Below are 9,061 nucleotides of genomic sequence, written 5' to 3'. Positions count from 1 at the left end.
TTGGTATCTGTGCACAACTGACACTGCTGGGCCTAGCTGAGCCGCCTCCTGAAGATCCGGCCTGTCCCACCGGCCCGTCGCCTCCCCTCTGCCGGGAGACCACAGCTCTGCTCCTCGGGCACGCCGCTGCGCAAGGACTGAGCATGGGCTTCGAATACATCCTTCTCAAAAGCAGCGCTGCTGCCAGGCTCGCGCCTCAGAAAAACAGCTGGGTGGTTGGCAGAGTACTTGAGGTGCGTCCATGGCTTCACGTCTTCTGTAGTGACAGACCTCAGGTGTGCTGTACGTGGCACGCACTGTGCCTCGGTGGTGCATAAGCAATGGATTCCCCTCTTTGAGAACTGACATTTTAGTAAAAATCATTTTTTACTCACCAAAAAAAAAAAAATTAATACTGTGTTTTGTAGTGCTGCTAGCAGAAAATGGTTGAGACTTGTCAGCTAAACTAGCAGTGTCCTGTGTGAGGTTGGTGTGATCACCAGAAACGATTCACAGGATGCAAATCTGGCTGATATGCCCCAAAAAAGTCAGTTTGGTGGGGCTGCCTCTGCACTGCCCAACTCTTAGAGAAATTCTCTAATTCATAATTTATTATCCTTGTGTTCCTCTTTAATAAAAACCCAAACAAACAAACCTGTCTGATTATGGCTCTAGGATTTCTCCCTTTCTATTAAAATGCTTACTTTTTGTTGCTCTTGGCATTCATTTCAGACTGTTACAAATCACTAAATCCCATACAATGCTCCCAAGCATTTCACAGTTCCTCAGTATCTCAGTTTTTTATCTCCGAAACAAGGCCTTTTTCACAGGGCAAAATTTCGCACTTTCTGCTGTTCTCTTTAATATGTCCAACTTCAGTTCAGCAATAATGTTCTCCATGGACCAGTGACAGAGTAAACCAATGATTAGCCAGCAAGAAAAAAATTTTTTTCGCCCTCGGAATTAAAGTGTTTTGGAGAAACACATTTTAAAGATAAATAGCAGTCTAATTTCCTTACCATGGGAAATTTCAAAATATTCACTACCTGTACTGAACTAAATAGGTCTTTAGAGTACTTTTAGAGTACTCTTTAGAGTAACAATCAATATCACATTTTCCAATCAAGGAATGTATCACAAACATGCCTGTGATGATACATTAAGCATTTATAAGAATACAGTGATTGCTTAAATTATTAAGTTATGATTCCGTAACTTTTTCTGCATTATCTCAGTATAATATACATAATTCCAGGGTATTGTATATGTTACACACACCATAATAAAAAAATCAAATGTTTTTGTTGTCAGGCTGGATTGCAGTCTGGCAAACTGAAGTATTAAGAAAATATGAGCCATCTCTTCCCCAAACCCTGGGGTTTCATTAAAAACCGTTATGCTAAATATTTTTGGCCTCTTTTGATATGCTAATCTATTTTGATTTCTGTTGATTTTTTACTTGATTGCTGGGGGTACATTTGAGTCACGCTTTTAAGCTTGTTTCTGCAGTCTTGAGGGATAGAACTTATTGTAACTAATGGTTACTGAGATTCTCAAATAATTCACGTGACTGAAGGAACTGGGGTTTCTTTTAGGAAACACTAAATACAATAATACTCCTAATAAACCGATGAGCACTGGAAACTCTGCAACAAAAACTGGTTGCCTAGTTCTTATTTTGGATTATACTGTATCTCTTTATGACCTTAACACTGCTAAGAAAGAGCTGTGTTTGTGTGCAGCATGTATAATTCTAGCTAGTGCCTTAAATCTAAATCCAAAACCCCAAATTGGGCATTAACTCTGATTTAGTGTCTGAATATAAATTACAGACACTGCTGTCCAGCAGCCTTTCCTGCCGGGGCACAGCAAAGACACTGTGAAGATTTTTCTTGAGATACGTGAATTCTGTTAGGTTACGTGTTACTGTCAGGATGTTTATTAAATATGCTAAGGTATGATTAATTCTTAGGTTCTTAACCTAAACCTGCTAGAAAATACATTTAACATATAAATATTTACATTTATTGTCACAAAAGGCAGTCTTTAACATGAGGAGTGTGAGTCATTAATCTCACACTGCAATCCATCCCAGCATGTGCCAGGTTCCCAAACTCAAACTGGAATCACTGGAAGCCACTTCCTATTCTTCCAGCAGCATTAACCCTGCGTTGGGTTAAAAACAGAAAGCAGCAGGTTGTAGACTGAAGAGCAACTGTGTGAATCCCAAGTTACTTTATTAAATTTGGTGAGGGCAAGTATATGTATATTCCGGAGTATGTTGGTTAATCTGGTCAGTGCCAATCTGTCTGTGAGCGGCCCAAATTACTGTAGTTTAGATGAAGTCAGAGCACTTCAATATGATGAAGGGCCTTTTTCTTTTTAGCAGCTCTTTATCAAAGATACACACAGCCAGCCATGATGAATTTTCATTTCCTTTTAGGAGCGCTATTGGTAAGAACATCAATTTAGAAGCAAAGTTTAAACACCATGCCACCAGACCTTGTGGGGTTTAATGCACAAATTCATATTGACTCTTTTGTATCTTGCAGTTGATGGTTGGGAATAGTGGCTAATTCCAAAGTTTCTGTTGGTTGACTTCTTAGTAGTTTGGAGTCAGAGGGCATTAATCAGCTTTCCAGACAAAAAAAAAACAAACACCAACAACATAAAAATTCCGTAAAGGATATTAAAACGTAGCAATAGTTAAAATTTTGTTTAGCATTGCTGAGGGTCGTACTTGGGATGAAGAAAGCAAAGTTTTGGGTGCTGGTTACCTGAGACAAGTACATTAATTATGGGTGCAGTTCTAAAGAAAAGGTGTTTGCAAGCAAACACCAACCTCCCACTTGCCAGTCATTCATACACATGAAACATAATATATGCTCTACCCAAAATAGGTCTCTACCCCCGCAAAAAAGATACCATTTGGTCAGTTTGCTATTTACAAATTTACATTGTCAGTTTGCTATGACAAGACAGTCATTTTCTTCCCATTTTGTCAGCATATGCACTCCTGTGTCCACTTCCCTACTATCCTCAGGAGGAAAAACTGTGTGACTGGGAAAAGGATAAAAGAAGAGGAACTAACAGCAGCTATATGGACAAAATCTTTGCCATGTAAAATGCCAAAGCTCATTTACATCCCTCAGCTCCCTTCTATCTCAGCATTAGCTGAGAGAAAATAAGTTGTCAGAATGTATAAGCACCCCATGCACTCCCTCTTCTGCACCTACATACTTGAATTAAGTGGAAAATTAAATTAATTTACTGCATTGCTGGGATAAGAGGCACTAGATGGTGCTGTAAAATGCACTTTTGCAGATACTGTTTGTGAGAATTATCAGTCGACTGCTGCAGTGTTAGCTTTGGGTTTTCTATTTTTAGGGGATTCACAGCAAACGATAGAAAGGTTTGATCTCTTACCTACTACCTTTAAATTAGGTTTTTGTGTGTTTCTGCAACATGCTGTTTTGACTACTTCTGTTTAAAAAGTAGTCTGTATAGTCTAATTAAAATAGGAAAAGTCCTGTGTATGAATGCCATTGATTGCTACTCTGCCAATAAATTGGCTTGTTATACACCCAAACCTGCTAGTTCTAGGCAGAACAAAGTAATATGTGTAAGTATTTCAAAATAAAAAGTGATTCTCAACCTTTAGATGATTTATTAAATACTGTCAGTAAGAAAGCAGTTACAAGACAAAAAGAAAATCTATACTTCAGACATGAAAAAAGCCAATTACAAAAAATATACGAAGCCATCTTCATACCAACAACCAGGCAGTCCCAACACTAAAGACACTTGTCATGTCCGCATGCCCAAAGAAATTCCTGGCTTTTCAAGTCAATCAACACAAGTTACCTGTTGAAATTACTACTCCCTTTGTCACAGCTTTGTGGCACAAATTAGGCAGATGTGCCTGGTAAGGAAGGTATTCCCTGCCCGCTGATGCACCGGGCTTGGCATTCAGCTGAGCGCAGAAGTTCAGCGCAGTACTTCCAGCCGAAGGCCCTGGTACACACGCCCAGCAAATAAGGAAAAATTCCTTCTTCTAATTGTAAAACCAGAACAGATCCTGAGCTGTCAGATTATCAAATTTGCCATCCCAAAACTGCTACATCATCTGAGTTGTCCATTTCAATATTAAATGTAGTCTAAGAGAACACAGGCAACGGAGTAAGGCAATTCCAAAAGCAAAAAAAAATTGGTGAGGGACAGGAGAACTATTCTAGAAATAAGCGTGGTTGGACAACGCTTGTGAAGTTAGAGAGCAGCAGATGACCACTTTATCACGAAACAGCTAATGCTTGCTTCGGTTGGCATTCTAGTAAGAACAGGGCATATTTATGACTCTTTTTTAATATTTGCTGCCTAGGCCAGGCTAGCGTGACAAATGAGCGGCTCTGAATATGCAAAAGGCTTTCAGACAAAGAGCCTATTAGCCAAACATGCCTATTACTATGCGTAGAAGCAAATTCTCTTGCCAGTGAACTCTGGCCAAGTAACAAACTATTTGGCATGTGTGCAAAACCCATATTCAACACAAGTGACAGACAGCATGGGATAGAAAGCAAATGTGGCTATAAACAGAAATTTGGTTCAATAAAGAGAATAGAAAGTGAGGAAAAACTCCATTTTAGGTAATGCTAGCTGAAGGGTGTACCAAGTCAAAGAGACCCCTCGTGCTTTAGGTAGCCGTTAGGCGTATTGCCTCTACATAAATCCAGAGCTTCCAGACAGCTTGGAGATGAGTGTACCCTTCTGAGAAAAGGGGCCAAGACCTGTTCTTGTGTGGCTGCTGCTCTTACAAATAGAGCCGTAAATCAGTGTCGTCGATGGGCAGCTTTACAGTTGCCAATGTAAATTAAAGATGGGCCCTAAAGCCGGATCCTGAGCTGCTCCAAACACTTCTGTGGCTGTGGGGAACTGGACTTTAGAGAGACTGTCAGAAGCGCCAGTGGGAAAAGCAGCAGTGGTCCTGAGCAGAGCTCCAGTTACACCATGGAGTACCATCATTACACTGATTTGGGAGCTTGAAAGAAACAAATTCTGTTAGGGCGTCCTTAATCTGCTGTGGAAACCGCGGCGGTTTGCACTGCTCCTGGGCCACCGCAAGGTGTGTCCATAGCTTTCAGATGGAGGTTAGCATGGACAGCTGGTGTAAGCTGCGAAGAAAATTTACCAGAGGTAAGGGTCTGATCTTTCCTTTAATTTTTTCCGTAACAAAATTTTTGGTTGTCTTTGTGTTAATTAGGTGGCGAGGTCTTTACCCAGCGTAAACAAGAGTAACTCCATTGAGTCTTACTAGCTATAAGATTTCTTTTTCTTTCTCCATTGTTCTTATTGGATCTGTCAGCATCTATCTTAGCAAAAAGATCAGTGTATACATAGTTCTAGACAGTATTGCCAAAGAAGATCTAACTAGCCCTGTCTGAACAGGAGTTTATGTAGAGCTCACTTCAGCAATCCCTACTGACAGTGCGAGCAGTGTCAGTTTTATACAGGTATATATTAACCAATAGAGACAATTAAATTGTTCCTGTATATTGTGTAAAATAATGTAAATGGTTCTATATACAGTTAGATGGAGGTAACTAGTTAGTAAATTTGACTTCAGTTTAAAATAGAGTGCTAAGTATAAATTAAAAGTACTATCTTTCTTGCACTGGGTATATAGAGCGTGCTACTTCCATTATCCATGCAGGAAAATCACTCAGCACTCAGGAAGGTTCAGAGAAGTTAATATGGAGACATTTACAACAATATTGTCCTTAATCTTGGGGAAAACACTCTTGATTCCGTTTGAGGCTTTTCCTGGCTTCACATGGCTGCATTTTGTCTTGGAGAAGGCACGTAACCTCAGCAGATGATGGCAGTGAAAACATATCACCAAGTTAGAGCTAACATTGACAAAGAGTGAAAGAGGCCCAGCAAAGGCTTAGAAACCAAGACCTTTCTGAGTTTTTTTCATCACAAAGTACTGAAATTTAGTAGAGACTGAGTACACTTTCTTTGTAGTCTGCTTAATTAGGTTTTCTCCATTTCTTGGGCTGAAAGTTGTATCATTATCATCATTCCCCAACCTTTTTTCAGTAGTGGTAGAGTATTGCATCACTCCAATCCAAAGGTGGTTGCACTGCAAATATGGTGGAAAAAAATATACGCTATGATGTAATGGACATCAACTACATGTAATGGACATAAATGCCAAACTCTGCTGGATTTCTGCCTGGGGGAGCAGAGGAATGGGCACTCTAGACGTGCGCTTATGATTTTGCAGTTCTCATTTTGCTCTTGCTTTTGCAGGGCTTCCATCACCCTTGATCCTCACATAGGTTAGAGCAGCATAGGTCCCATAGGTGACGGTATATTAGGCGTAGCGAGACTATCTATACTTTCTGTCTGCCTCGATGTATTCTTTGCCAGCTCTTGGTGTGACGCTTCAGAACATTCACGCTCTGACAGAAATCTCAGAAAACCCTTTACCTGCTTTTCAGCCACTTTGAAGAACATGGGAGACATGAGAGAGCTGGAAAACCACAGAGAATCTGGCCTTACAACTCGTATTGGACACGCCAGCGATATCGAACTAATACCAATCTGTACCCTAATATTAGAGCTGCCGCCTTCATGCCACACACCAGTTTCAGCCGTGCAGATTGGTGACGATCCCAGTCTTGCTCTCGTGGCATTACCCAGCATGAGAACCTGTGACTACGTCCTTCTACAGCCGAGTCCCTTCGGGAGGGTAGTTACAGCCTCGGAGAGCTGTTCAGATTCCCCCACCGCCCCGTGGTTAAAATCCATCCAGCTGCCCGTTTCCTCTCTTTTGGAAGGAAGAAAAGGATCCTGCTGCTACCTGTATGGATAAGAAAACCTCTGTCAGATAACCTCTCTCATGTACAAAACTACTTACAGAGTAGTATTTTCCCTTTCCTAGCATAACTGTCACATTAAGAGGGTTCTTCTACCTGGGAGAATCTCCTAGTGAAACGCCGAACTGACTAGCAGCTTTAAAGGACTTCAGATAAAGTGACGGTGGAAACCTCCGGGAATGGGAGGAAAATACACCTTCTGAAAAATGGAAATTCTGACTCTGCACAAGATGTTTCAGGTGTTTGATTACCCGTAGTTTCGGAGTACTAGCTGAATATTCAGCTGGCATCAAATTAGCTCTCAGTTGCGAGTTTGATTGTGTTTGTGCATTCAGAGTGCAGGCTGTGTGTGTGTGAGTGAAAATTCCAGAGGTCTGGATGAACATGTGGGTGGATATACACAACGCGGGTCAGAGACTCCAAGGAAGTTGTTATGGCAAAGCTCATTAAAAGCATGTCTCCAATCAAAGGATTTCATAAGCAAAGGAATAAAACAATTCTTTTAAAAATCTTATACATATCAACCCTATTATTTGTTTAATGCCTAAAATATCAGATAAGGCAGAGAGATTAAGGAAACACATTGTAATAATATACACAGCAATACATAAAAAACTAGTAATCGTATTTTAAGCTGTTATCTAATTGCAGAGTATAGCACTGCAGAAAAAGTAGCAATTCAGTCTTCAGAGTTATCACACCAAATTTTCACCTTATTTAAGGGCAGATGTACACTGATTCCAAAAGGAAACAGATGTTTTCAAACCATCACAGCTCATTTATGGGGATAATTACCTGTAAATAGTAAGGTTATTAACATTATTACTTGAATATCACTATCTATCAAGCATGACAAATTCATCAAAGTAGAAGTTCTACTACTGAAATCCCACTTAGGATTAATTTCCTTCAATGGCTGAGTGTTTAAGAGATGGAAACGTTCAAGGTCAGGTTGGACGGGGCTCTGAGCAACCTGCTGTAGTTGAAGATGTCCCTGCTCACTGTGGGGGGGTTGGACTAGATGGCCTTGAAAGGTCCCTTCAAACCCAAACTATTCTGTGATTCTATGATTTTCAGCAACATATCATACTTTGCTGGCCACTCACAAAACAGCTGATTTTCTAACATTGGTTCCAAATCACTGTAAGCTCTATATTTTAAAACACTAATACCTCCTCAAAATTTGTCATTGATTTCATGCTTCACATTTCATGCTGGCAGAAGAAGCCAGCAAACTCTTCCATGAGGAACTGACTTTCATTTAATGACCTATCATTATCAATGGCAAGTAAGAATAGCAACAATCAATACTGAGATACAGATTAATAAACTCCAGTACAAATTTCCAGGTAAATACCTTTTTTTTTTGCCGCTTTTTATTCATTCTATTTCATTTAGACTGGATATTAGGAAAAATTTCTTTACTGACAGAGTGGTCAAGCATTGGAACAGGCTGCCCAGGGAGGTGGTGGAGTCACCATCACTGGAAGTGTTCAAAAAACGTGTGGACGTGGCACTTCAGGACATGGTTTAGTGGGCATGGGGGTGTTGGATTGACGTTTGGACTTGATGATCTTAGAGGTCTTTTCCAACCTTAATGATTCTGTGATTCTATGTAAATTGAATATTGTGGGTTCTTACAGGGCTTAAATATATATTGTCTAAATATGTATCATACAGCCAGCTAGGCTTGTTTTTTTCAGAGTATTTTTAAAATAAGGTGGTTTTTACATGTAAAATTTTTTGGCATTTAGTTAAACAAACTAGAATGGAGACCAATTCATTTTGTCTTTGCCTAAATTTCTGAAAATTCAATTAGTCAATGAATCTTTTATTACAAATAGAGACATATAAACAACTTATTAATGGCTTTAGAATATCGTAGTAGGATAGGAAGTTGTACATATTCTCTCATTTTAGATTTTCTATTGTTTTGTTAAAGTATCTTACCACCCATTCCATATTATGGAAGGCAAATCCAAGGGACAATAGGCATGAGACTGCTAAACCACTGCTGAATTCATTTCCAAGTTCAGGTGAATTGTCATTCCACAGCTTCTTTGAAAATCATCCCCACAGCACCTGTAACAGAAGGAAATGAAAAATGGAAGAGAGTATTATGCTAAATGGCCTTTTGGAAAGATGGAGTGGAAGCTATACAAATGATGTGTTGTGGGAGGTCAGCTAAATGCTGTGTTTTCTCT

Source organism: Phaethon aethereus, assembly GCF_964289735.1.
Source record: "Phaethon aethereus genome assembly, chromosome: 11".
NCBI lineage: Eukaryota > Metazoa > Chordata > Aves > Phaethontiformes > Phaethontidae > Phaethon > Phaethon aethereus.
Note: the sequence above shows the minus strand (reverse complement) of the source record.